Genomic DNA, 12,337 nt, shown 5'->3' with positions numbered 1-12,337 from the left:
AAAAAAAAAAAAAAAAAAAGAAGAAACATGAAACAAGAGCAGAGACTGACAGAGAGGAGAGGGAGAAGTATACTAGCAGAGCAGCAGTTTCCCTTGGTTGGTGCTACAAAAGGCACCCCATGATCTTTGGTCACAGGATCAATAATGTGACCATTTTCTTTAGTCCAGATGTCACCAGTATTTACATTCAGACTGTAGGTTTTTTATGTAATAATAAACAGGCCTATATTTAAGATTTTGAAGGTTCAATTTCAGCTTTTCATTCATCCACACAAATGCACCCAACCATCTGCAGCTTGCTCACATTCATCACTTAACCTGCATTTTTTTCCCTTATGCTGTAAGTCATTGTCCATACCCACTGTGCAATGTATGGTTGGTGTTCCTCATTGTCACATACCTAAATTTGCCACTTGTCACCTTTAGATTTCAGTTTTTAAGTAGGTGACATGTCAAACTATCCAAATCACTTGATCTAATATATTTCATCTTGCTTTAACTTCCAAAAAGTCTGTGCCAAGGTTCAATTCGAGACTGCATTTTTTTATCTGTATATACCTGACTATAGTTCAACCACATGTCTAAACTGCCGTTACAGGTTGTAGAGATCTGTAAGCTCTGGTTAATAGAGATCTAGTTAATAAGATCAGTGGAGATTAGACAGCTATTCACTCATACTATACCTGACATCTTCACTTGGTCAGTTAATCTTGCTCTAAACTACCCTGTCTGTGTTGATTATATCTCCATTGACTATAACGAGAACCTAGATGACTTTTATGCTTGTGAAGAAGCTAAATTGAGGTTGGAAAACTAATTTTGGTTGAAATCTTTTTTTTTTTTTTTTTTTGGTTGACATCTGAATTTAAATGTCTTTAATTGAATACTCTCCCATCAGCCTGGTTTATGCTTTATATATCTACTCCCTCTTTAGTCTGGATAAAAAATAGGTGCTCCAGAGGGTGGTTCATCCCATATGGTTGAGGATGAAAATTCTATTCTCTCTCTTTAATGTAATTCCTTAGAACCTGAAATGTTTATCTGAAACAACCTAGTTAATTTTTAGATAGTAAAAATTAGGTAAGTTGCATTTCACTCTTTTCTGAAAGCACTGTCCTCCTCATTATTTTCTAATTTCTCATTCACTGAATTATTATCAACTACATCAGCAGTAATGCACACACAGATATCTATTTCTATATTTCCAATATTTCTCGTTGTTATTTAGGCAGTTCTAGGTTCATTTAACATATAGTATATCCTTCTAAATGTAGACAGATAGGTAGGTTACACAGACTTGAAAGTTTTCTGAGTGCAAACACACTTATTCTGGAGATTATCTAAACTCTTGAGAAGCATATTCTGCCCAAAGGAATTTGAATTGGAAATTTGCAAATGGTTCTAGTACAAATCCATAACCTTGTTATTTTTCCACTTCTTAAATTTTCCYAATATGAGAAAAATATTTCTATTTTATTATTCCTCCTAATATGAGGAATATTTCTATTTTAATTCATAGGACTAGTTAAAAGTAAGAGTGAAGGTTTTCATCTTTGAAAATGCCTTTCAATGATTTTAGTACAGGAAAAACTGTATTAATGATATAATTTTATTTGTTCTGGTTTTGTTTTGGACACTTTTTGCTGTATTTCTTTCCTTAATAGACACCTTACTGGACATCATTGTTCTTTAGAACAACTATCATACTAAAACAAGACATAAAGAATGTCAAAATTTAAATGGTCCAAGAAGGCGAACAATGGTCCTTAAATAGTGACTTCTAAAATGGGAATATTTTGTTCATGTCTTTAAATTCAGGCTAAAATTTATTTTGACTGCTGCTCTTAAAGAAACAAGCAATGTCATCTTAGTTTCTACTTTATTCTTGTATAGGACCTTGAGTTGACATATTTCATTTTAATGAGTATTTTGTAGCTGCTCTCCTTTCTTAAGGAAATATCAGTCCTCTCTATACCTAAACAATCTTTTCAGGTTAGCTTAAGGTCAACACCATAAATAYAGTAAGGGAAAAAGTACAACCTATATACAGAACTGGCTCGCTATTGATCAGGAATGTAAGCAGAATTGGATCTTATTACTCCAGGGGCAAGGATTAAAGGCCTGTCCAGAGCTTCCTCTCACAGGTGTCAGAGTGATGAGAGACAAGAGCAAGGTGAATGAGGGACAAAGGAAGATCCTAAAAGAGACTTTTAGTTCCTTCTTCTTGTGGGGAGAATGAGAGAGGTAAAAAGAGTGAGTAATGTGACTGGCAAACATCACAACACCTGGTCTGAGTTTGGGCATGCTGAAGCTCCAAACTTTTTCCTGTACTAAGTAGCTTCATGGTCAAGGAGGATGCTAGTTCTGCATCTGCCCAGACCTGGCCCTCTCAGCATCTACATAATGAGAAACTATTATCTGGGCTAACAGTTTTATGTTTAATGAACAAAATAVAAGCTACTAAAAATATATTTACACAATAGCATATCTATTCCCATCAAAATGGAAAATTAAAACAGAAAACGGGGRAAAAAAAAAAAAAAAAAAGAAACTTTCCTGAGGAAATGGTTATGTTATCTTGGCAGCAAAATTTTCAGCTCAAATCACTCTATGTGAAGACATTAAGGTTCTCTTACTGATCAGCTGTAGTTTTAAGCTTGTAACTGAATTTGAAATCCAATGTCAAAGATAAGTTTACCATTTTGAGCAAAATCCTTAGGCTGAAAATATAAAAATTTATTAAATATTTTTCACTGCAGTGAAACAAATTCTTATTACTTTGAATAGTGAAAAAAAATTGTGCTCTGAGTCATAAACAAATAATATAATTTTAGTGCCAGAAACCCACATTTCTGAATTTTGAAATGAATACACGAACAATGTATTAATTTATTCTTAAAAAAATCAGCTAATGATTCCTGACATGTTTTTATTCAGAAATTTGTAAATAAACCAATCTTTTTTCTTTATTTTTAACAGCTTTTAAATGTTATATTTGTAATCCAGTGCAATGTTCCTCACTGTGAAAATAATGTATATATCAACTGCTTAGTAATGACAACTTTAAAATTTTCATGTAGAAGTGATTTAAGTTGAATAGGTTTCAAGTGAACAGCTCATCTTTGTCTTATGCCAGTAATGACCAAGACTTGATTACAAAGAATACTGAATGGTAATCCTGGCAATCCTGGCAATACTGAATGGCAAAATCCTCAGTTTTGCAATTTACAACATGAAAGGTATCGGTGAAAGGGGTAATGTGTCTCAGCTTTGTCCCTTTGAGCTTACTTTGGTTCTGAATGTGTTTGCATGTTTGTATTAAGGATAGAATCCAAACCAGAATATTCTGTGTTCCAAAGTTTGATTACTTGAAATTCATAGATGAGTGGAGACTTGCTCAAAGCCTAACATATTTGGATTCAATTTAGTAAAGCAAAAGTGAATTGTGACTACTGATCAATCCCTAAGGCATGCAAGACTATCAACTTACAGAAAAAAAAGTGGTTGAAAGGTCTAAGCAGTAGAGAAATGAAAGAGAAAGTCAACCCTTTAAAACTCAGAATGTATCAAAAAAACTTTTCTTTCTTCTTTTGCTTTTAGCCTGGCAGCTGCCAAGGAAAGAACTTTGCCCAAAGAGAAAAAACATAACTACTCAGCTCCAGCACTATTATTATAAACATAAACTGATGGATATTTGGATGCTATTGAATTATTGAGATTGTGATGGTTAACTAAATGGTCAYTATGACAAACGACTATAGGGAAAAGAAATTCTTAACACAGATTGTAGAAGTGGTAAAGGAAACCACAGAATTAATGTTACATAGCAATAAGACAAATTATTCATAGATAATAAAGTACAGTCTCTTGAAGCTAGGTTTACACTGGATATATCAAGTAACTTTTACTGGACAAAATGATTTAGGGCATAAACATATCTTCAGTAGATACAGCTTTCACTTTTGTCTTTCTGAGGTGCAACAGTTTTCTTAAAGTCTTTGACTGAAAAAAACATTCTTTTATTCTTGAAATATTCTACATAATTACTTGGAAATGATGTTAATGAGGCTTAAAGACCTATTTTAAGCATCARCAGTGCAGTCAGCTTTCAATACTGCAATGCAGAAATCCAGACAACAATGGACTGAATGATATTCTCTGATTAATTATTTGAAAAAATTAGTTAAAAAAATCCTTATCAGCATGATATATACAGCAGCAGTTCAAAAGAAGGTCCTTTTCTTCCAGCGTAGTGCTCTGAAATATGTACTAAGTAATACAGAGCTATAGATTAGTTTCTTGTTTGATGTATATCCCTTAGGCTCTGCTGACTTCACCATGGTGATATGCAGCTTCTTCAGGCTGGAAATATGGATCAGGTTGCTGCTCTGAAACATGCTTCTCAAATCTAGATTATATATGGTATTCTGCTCTGTTGTGATGTTTTTTGTGGTTTCAAATGTAAACATGTGCTGCATATGTTGAATTTCTTTTCTTTTTTTTTTTTTTTTTTAGGGATTGCTTTCTTTAAATTCTGGAGCACATCTTAATCTTTAGTTTTTTTTCAGAGATTTGCTTCTTTTCAGAAAGAAATGGATGAATATTCAATATTGAAGGTGAGCAAAATGGCTGAGTGATAACTTAAGAAAGATCTTTGAACTGATCAGGGTTCTGAGAATTAACAGCTCATCTTTATAGTGGTTATGAAATATTTTAATGGGAGTTAAGAATAAGAGTTTCTTTAAATGTAAGTGAATGCATGATATTTATCTCAGCTAAACTTAAATTAAGTTTAATTGTCTTAAAATTAAATTCCTGGATTAATGCTGTTCATCTGCAGTCTAGGAAAACTGTGAGACATTTCCAAAGCATGATCCAGTCTTTCTTAATTTTGTATGTTGTGAAGCTCACAGAAGCCCATAAAACTTAGACTAGACTGAACCCCCTAACCTGTAGTTAATTAACGCTAAATGGAGTGAACTTGTCTGTTAGGTCCTTTCTCTTGGCTGTCACCAACTTTTCACTTGGAAGTAGGGCAAGTTTGGTTGAATATATCCATTGTCTCAGAAGCATAGTAAGACTTGGAGCATAGAACAAGCCTTTTAGAGGTCTTACTCAAAGTAAGGAATAGACTGGGAACCCTTTCTGTAGCTCTCATATGAGATGATTCACTGTATGCAAAGAGATGACTCACATGAGTTAAAAACCTACAGAAGTCAGGGTTGTAGAATAAGGCCTGAAAAAAGTTCATTTTACTCGGCAGGGGAGTAGCAAATCTTATGTGTGCAGCTCTTGGGACACTCATATTTCTGTGCCACAAATACCTTCATTAAAGATTAATCATATCTTGCAGCAAAGCTGCAGGTCTTCTGGCTCCTATCACGGGAGAATTTCTGGGAGTTTAAAGGAAATTTTGCTGAAAATGTATGCAAAATCTCTCAGAGAGTCTTACAGCCTTTTCAGTTATTTTATATCTTGACATTTTCAGCCTGAAGCTGAAATGTATCTTTTATGTGCAAACATCCTTATGACTCTAAATATTTCTGGAAACAAGTCATTGAGTATAAAGCAAATTAGAAAGATTGTATATACAGATTTCAAATGATTCCAAAAAGGAATCCACTGAGATCAGAGAAAGAATCCCTTTGACTTCAGTGAGCTGCAGCTGAACTAACACAGAGTAATTCAGACAGAGATAGTACTAAATATACTCTTTTGAATTATATAAAAGGTCGTCTCAGAAGGGTATTCCACAAAATGGAAAATCTGARTGAGTGGCCACCATCAAAAGGTGAAGATTTTCTGCCCCACCTTACCTCCCCTAACAAGTTTATATCTTTCTATTGGCTTTAATCTACCACTTCATTTCATGCTGCTATTTTTTTCAAGTAAGTAGTCACTATAGTTACCATGGTATTGTTTATTTTGCAGTAAGATGGCTAAAACAATTTAAGTAGTGAGCAAGGGACTACTGAACAGCTATAGAAGGTACATGACTAAGTCAGATAATTTAAGTACCTTAATTAGGCATTACTCCTAAGAAGTATGTAATTGGCTGTACAAGATTGTTTCCAAGCATCTAAACTCTCTGGGTAAGAGACAGTCTCCTGAAAAATAAATCATAATACCCCTGGAAGACATCTATCTTTTTCCATTAACTAAGTAATTCAGTACTAAGAACTTTTTTAGTACTTTGCATTACTAAAATGTATTTTATCTATCAATTTATTTATTTATTTACAATACTAATTGAGGATCATCTGCATTCAATCAAGGAGATGCTGTGATCTGGCAGATGTCTAACTTAAACTCTCACAATTGGTAAAGTTATTCACTGGGGATATAAAATGCTGAAATTTTTTTGAGAGTAAATATTTTCCAAAGGAAATGAAAAGTCATTCTTTGTATTGCATGGTAGAAGATAAGTAAGTTTGCTCATTTTGAGCTGGAAATCTGAGTTCTGTAGCAGTTAGGATTAGGATTAGGTTAGGATTAACATCCAAAGAGAGTGTTTTCGCTAGCAGTACAAAACAAGTTTATTAAGGAAATTATTACCTTTATTTCATGGGTATGGGAGGAAACATGATGCATCCATCTGGACATACTGACATACTGACTCTGCAGTCTATTTATGAAGATGTTTCCAAGATGGGTTCAGGGATGGCATTCCCAGGTCACAGTGCTACACATATACTGTTCTTATCATACATACAAATTGTTTCTCTTCATAACACAGCTTAGATAAAAGCTGATTTATTAACTTCAGAAATCTGGATATCTTTACGTGCATTGATAAAAGAACATATAATTAGTATGGATATTTTTCTTTACAAATGAAAGTAGCTATCTATTGATTTTAAGGGCTACTTAAAAATTAGCTACTTAAAAAGGACTGAGAATTAAGAATATGCTTTAATTTCAGTATTTCAGATTTCAGTTATAACTGAATATATGCCATGTAAAAACAAGTAATACACTTTATAAGGAAATCTGCAGCAGACAGTTCTCTGTTGAGACACTGTGCTGAAACTCTGTAAGAAACAGATCTTAACTACAGCATACTATTTCTTGATCTAGTGACATCCAGAGAGAGATTATTTCCAAGATTTCTTGACATGCATCTGGTTAAATTAGGTACAGAGTGATATTATTTGCTTTACATAATGTATTTCTAGATTATTATATGAGTAATGTTTACAACAAGGCACAATCTTATTTGAATCTTCACTAATTAATAACATGGGAGTCATTAAATATTTTAATGAGACATAATCGCTATCTGCAATATGGACACAGATGRCAAGGCAGAATGAAGAGGTATGAAAGAAGTATTATTGTGTATCCATGGAAACAATGTCACACTCTCTCTCTCTCTCTCCCCTTCCCTCTCTTTTTCTGGTTCGGCAAGACTGCACATCATTAGGGTGTCTGCCTCTCCTGACAATGGCAACTTTGCAGTGTCAGTCAGTAAATCTCTGCATCCATTCATGCTGTCAGCAATAAGTGATAGAAAGCCTGGTGCAAGTGTGGGATGCATACCAAACAGGCGCCCGCACTGTGACATTCCCGTCACGTATTCTTATGCAACTGCCAATTTTGTGGCTCAATTCAATAAAGACGAACAAAATAGAACAGGTCTGACTAGACTTTGTTCTGTTAGTGAGCTCTCTGAAGTTATTCTAGTGCTCATGTAACTTAAAAAACTGAGAAATGAGTCTGGGCTGTGTAGGAACATGGGTGAGTTCCTTTATTCTGCACATGCGGCCAAGCTGCAAAGCTCTGCTTAGAAACAGTTTTGATAATCCACTGCAATCAGACCTCAGCACAATGTTTAATTGTCCTAGACTGGCTGGTGATAAGCTTGTGAACTTGTATCAAGAAAGAAAATGTTACAACCCTTGAATGTCTGTTATTCTCACAGACAGTCATTGCCACACGTACTAAGAGCTTTTATTTATGCCTTGCAAAATACCCTCTAATTATAAAAAGCTGAAGCAGAAACAAAGAGAGTGAGTAAAAATAGAATGGAAATTTAGTTTAAAAGCACAAAAAGGAAATTTCAGCATGAGCTTTATCCTCGGCATTTTCCTCTCAGCTTTAGCTACAATTAAACCAATTCTAAATGCCTTGTTTACCTCCTTYGTGCTTAGTACATCGAGATATTCCAAGAGGGGGTGGAAAGGCTTGAATTTATAAATCTTCCAAGTATTTAGGAATAAAGAGCATACTTATTGCCACAGAATTTTTTCCTTGAACCTTTTAGCTTCAAAGACACATGCGACACAAATACCGTCATTATAAGATACATACAACATTTTGAATAGTTTCCAACTAATCCATAGAAGCAAAAGAGGTTGCTGTGGCCTAAGTTCTATCTAGGCAAGTAGAGAGATAGTTGTTCGCTCCTTGGACTGTCAGTGCTGCTTACACTGTGCGTGGGGGACGAACGCCTTCTGCAGAACTTGTCTCTACATCCTCCATGCCAGATAGGAGATGGTCTCCTTAGGAACCATGTGCTCCCTCAGAGTGACATCCTCCTCCCTCAGATGTGGAAGGATGCTGATGACAGAATCTCTGAGTCACCATCTGCTTCCTGGCCAGCTCCAGGGTCAGGCTGAAATGCCAAACAGTCTCAAGCCCTCCCTGAATTATCTCAAACCATTTATCTCAAACCATAAACTTACATTAGGCACAGGTCATATGTTGTAGACCTTGTATTTCTGCCTCTCGGAGTTGCAGATCAACATCTTCTCGTGACTGAGGGCCAACAGGATCATATCTTAGCACATATCTTAGATCACAGAATCACAGAATATTCAAGGTTGGAAGGGACCTCTAGAGATCATCTAGTCCAACCTTCCTGATCAAGCAGGCACACCTACAGCATGTGACACAGGGTGGCATCCAGGCAGGTTTTGAAGACCTCCAGAGTAGGAGACTCCACAACCTCCCTGGGCAGCCTGTTCCACTGCTCTGTCACCCTAACAGGAAAGAAGTTGCTCCTCACCTGGAGACGGAACTTCCTGTGCTCCAGCTTGTGGCCATTACCCCTCGTCCTATCGCTGGCCACCAGTGAAAACAGCTTGTCCCCTTCCTCCCTGCATTCTCCCTTCCTGAACTTATACATATTAATCATATCCCCTCTGAGCCTTCTCTTCTCCAGAGAAAACAGGCCCAGCTCACTCAGCCTCTCTTCATACGAGAGATGTTCCATTCCCTTAATCATCTTGGTTGCTCTTCTCTGGAGCCTCTCGATCTAGATCTAGATCTTCAAGAGCAAGTGATATTCCAGGAGCAGTAGCAGTTCTGATGCAGGAAAGGACAGCAGCACCAATAGACAGGGAGGCTTGAGTTTGGCTGGGTATGTTGCATGTTCTGCTATGATCCAGTGAGATTTGTCTGAGCAGTTCCTTCCTTTAGCTCAGGGGCTCTATCCCCGGCAACTATCTTCATCTTTTTGTTCCAATTTTGAGTAACAAGAGGATATACAAAAGTGCAGTCAGAATATAATATTTATTACAACAACGCAATCCTTCAAGCCAACTTCACAGGTGGCAAAAAACCATTTAAAACTGAAATCTTAGTGGTAGAAGTTGCAGTTTAGAAAATCCATTTGAATTTCTTTTTTTTTCCTCAAAAATATGGATTTTTTGAATTTTTGACAAAACTATGATTTTATCTGTTTGAAAAAACTTGTAAATTAACTAAAATAGATTTTTCATTCTTTTCAGTTGAATTTTTTTTTATTGGTTGAAAATTTGATGTTTGAGAGCTTTAGTTTTATATCTAGAAAAAAAACTAAAAGATTTTGAAAAAGAGTATTTCTAAAGTTAATTCCCACTGTGATGGCTCAACGTTTTTTCTTATGAAAAACTAGAATTACTTCTAATCTGAACAGACTGACCTTGTAAAACAGTCACCGTATAAGAAGCAAAAGACAGTCCTGTCACTAAAGCACTGGATTGAGATTTAGAGAAATGAGTTCCGCTCTTTAATCTGTTGAATATTTCTGCTTAATTTGCTTCTCTTAAGGAAGATTACACAGATTAGAGTTACACAGAATAACAAGAATAAAACTATGGGGGAGCCAGGCAGGCTAACAGTTTTCAACTATGCAGAACTCTTCAGCAAGGAAGAGGCGAATAATTTGTTTACCATTGTCAGGGTGGAAAGAAGACTTACACACAGACTCACTTACATGTGAGAAAGAATCAGTTTAGATGTCAGGAAAATAAGAATGATAGCAGAAGACAGGAAAAAGTGCCCAAATAAGMTGATGTGCTGTTGAAGCAGAGTATCTACTATAATTTCCTTCAAAAGGAAGTTAGTTGGAACATATCAAAACTGCTTTGCAAACTGAATTAAAGTGAAGTTTAGGCGATTGGCTTCCTGACCTCCCTGCTGCTCCAAATGAAAATAGTAACGGATTCAAAGTCTCCATTTCCTGGAAGCAGATTATCTGGATCATAAATTAGCCAAGTACTGCCTTTCCTCAACACCCCAGGTAAGGCTTAATGACAGAAAGGGAGACTTGCATGGCATGTGCTGTTCCCATCAGAGCTGGTTGTGGACAGAGCTGTTTTAAAGGCTTCTACAAAATGTCTTAATAGTTTTTTACTATTTTTTACTATTTACTACCCTTTTTAAAGGGTAAATGTACTAAATATATGCTTATGACATAATTTACATATGATTTTCCGTATTTTTGCTTTTATCTGAGTTATCTTGTTCTCTCTTTCTTTTTACTGAAATAATTGAAAGTAAATTCATGCCATCTGCAAAATGAAGATTACAAAATTCTGTTCCTTAAACTCTCCAAATTTTCTCCTTACATCTATGCTTGCATATCATGTTACACATAGAGAACTTGACTAAGACTTTTGGGTACTTCAATACTGAGAGACTCTAATTTGTGGTGAGTTAGAATGCATCCTCACTGATTCTAGCTATACAAAAAGCAGTTGTTTACATGTAAAGTAGTCGTCTAGCTTGTCTTTGCAGTCATTGGAGAGCAACTTTGAAAAAATGATTCACCGCATCCTAAGGTAGCCACCTAAAACAGGTAGGATGAATACAGCTAATGGAATTTTCATACCACTTCTACAAAAGAGGCATAGATGATCAGCTTAAACTAAGATGACACGTATTTGGACACTGGTGAAGCCAGTGATAGGCAGATCTTTTCAGATGGCTAGGCAGGTCTTTTCAGATCTTTTCAGATGGCTAGGCAGGTCTTTTCAGATGGCTACATGATCATGAGGTTCATAGGTACATACTACTTAAGGCACTACTTAAGCATTGGAAGTTCCACAGGAACTTAAGAAAACATTTCTTAACAGCGAGGGTGACAGAGCCCTGGARCAGGCTGCCAAGAGAGGTTGTGGAGTCTCCTTCTCTGGAGATCTTCCAAATCCACTTGGACGCAGCCCTGTGCCATGTGCTCTAGGTGACCCTGCGTGAGCAGGGGGGTTGGACTTGATGACCTCTGAGGTCCCTTCCAACCTTAAGCATTCTGCGATTGTATGATTTCCTTTTTCTGAAAGTGGTAAATGGCAGTTACATTAATGGTTAATCTGGTTAATCTGTTTAAAAGCTTGCCCCAGAATAAATCAATAAGAAAGAGCTTTATTAGAAAACGTTCATAAGAGATCTCAAATCAGGTGAGGTTTCTCTTTCTTTAATACCTCCCAGATGATAGCACACCTTAGTTCTTTTAGCTCTTCTTTGCAACATTATGAAAGATCTGGACAAGTTTAATTTTTTAAGCTTAAGTTCATTCTGTTCCCTCACTAATATGAAAATAGTCTGACCCTCCTAAATTAGAATAAAAGTTGTTTATTTTCTTTAAATATTTAAGTCTTTTCTGTAGACTAGAGTCATATCCTCTGTTGTAATAGCTTGAAAGCAACTCTTCACACTGAAGAACAAAAATGTCCCCTGCCTCCTTTATGGCTGCTTGGCTTATTTCGGCTGATCCTTTTCACTGAGATTTACAGGTATGTGAATATATACAGTAAAGGCATACAAGTGAGTGAGCAGTGTGCCCTCGTGGCCAAGAAGGCCAATGGCATCCTGGCCTGCATTAGGAGGAGCGTTGCCAGCAGGTCAAGGGAGGTGATTCTGCCCCTCTACTCAGCTCTGGTGAGGCCGCACCTGGAGTACTGTGTGCAGTTCTGGGCACCCCAGTATAGGAGGGACGTGGAGCTTCTGGAGAGGGTCCAGAGAAGGGCAACCAGGATGATTAAGGGAATGGAACATCTCTCGTATGAAGAGAGGCTGAGTGAGCTGGGCCTGTTTTCTCTGGAGAAGAGACGGCTCAGAGGGGATATGATTAATA

This window comes from Nothoprocta perdicaria, unplaced genomic scaffold (genome assembly GCF_003342845.1).
Source record: "Nothoprocta perdicaria isolate Ctin4 unplaced genomic scaffold, notPer1 scaffold_52, whole genome shotgun sequence".
NCBI lineage: Eukaryota > Metazoa > Chordata > Aves > Tinamiformes > Tinamidae > Nothoprocta > Nothoprocta perdicaria.
This window is presented reverse-complemented; position numbering follows the sequence as displayed.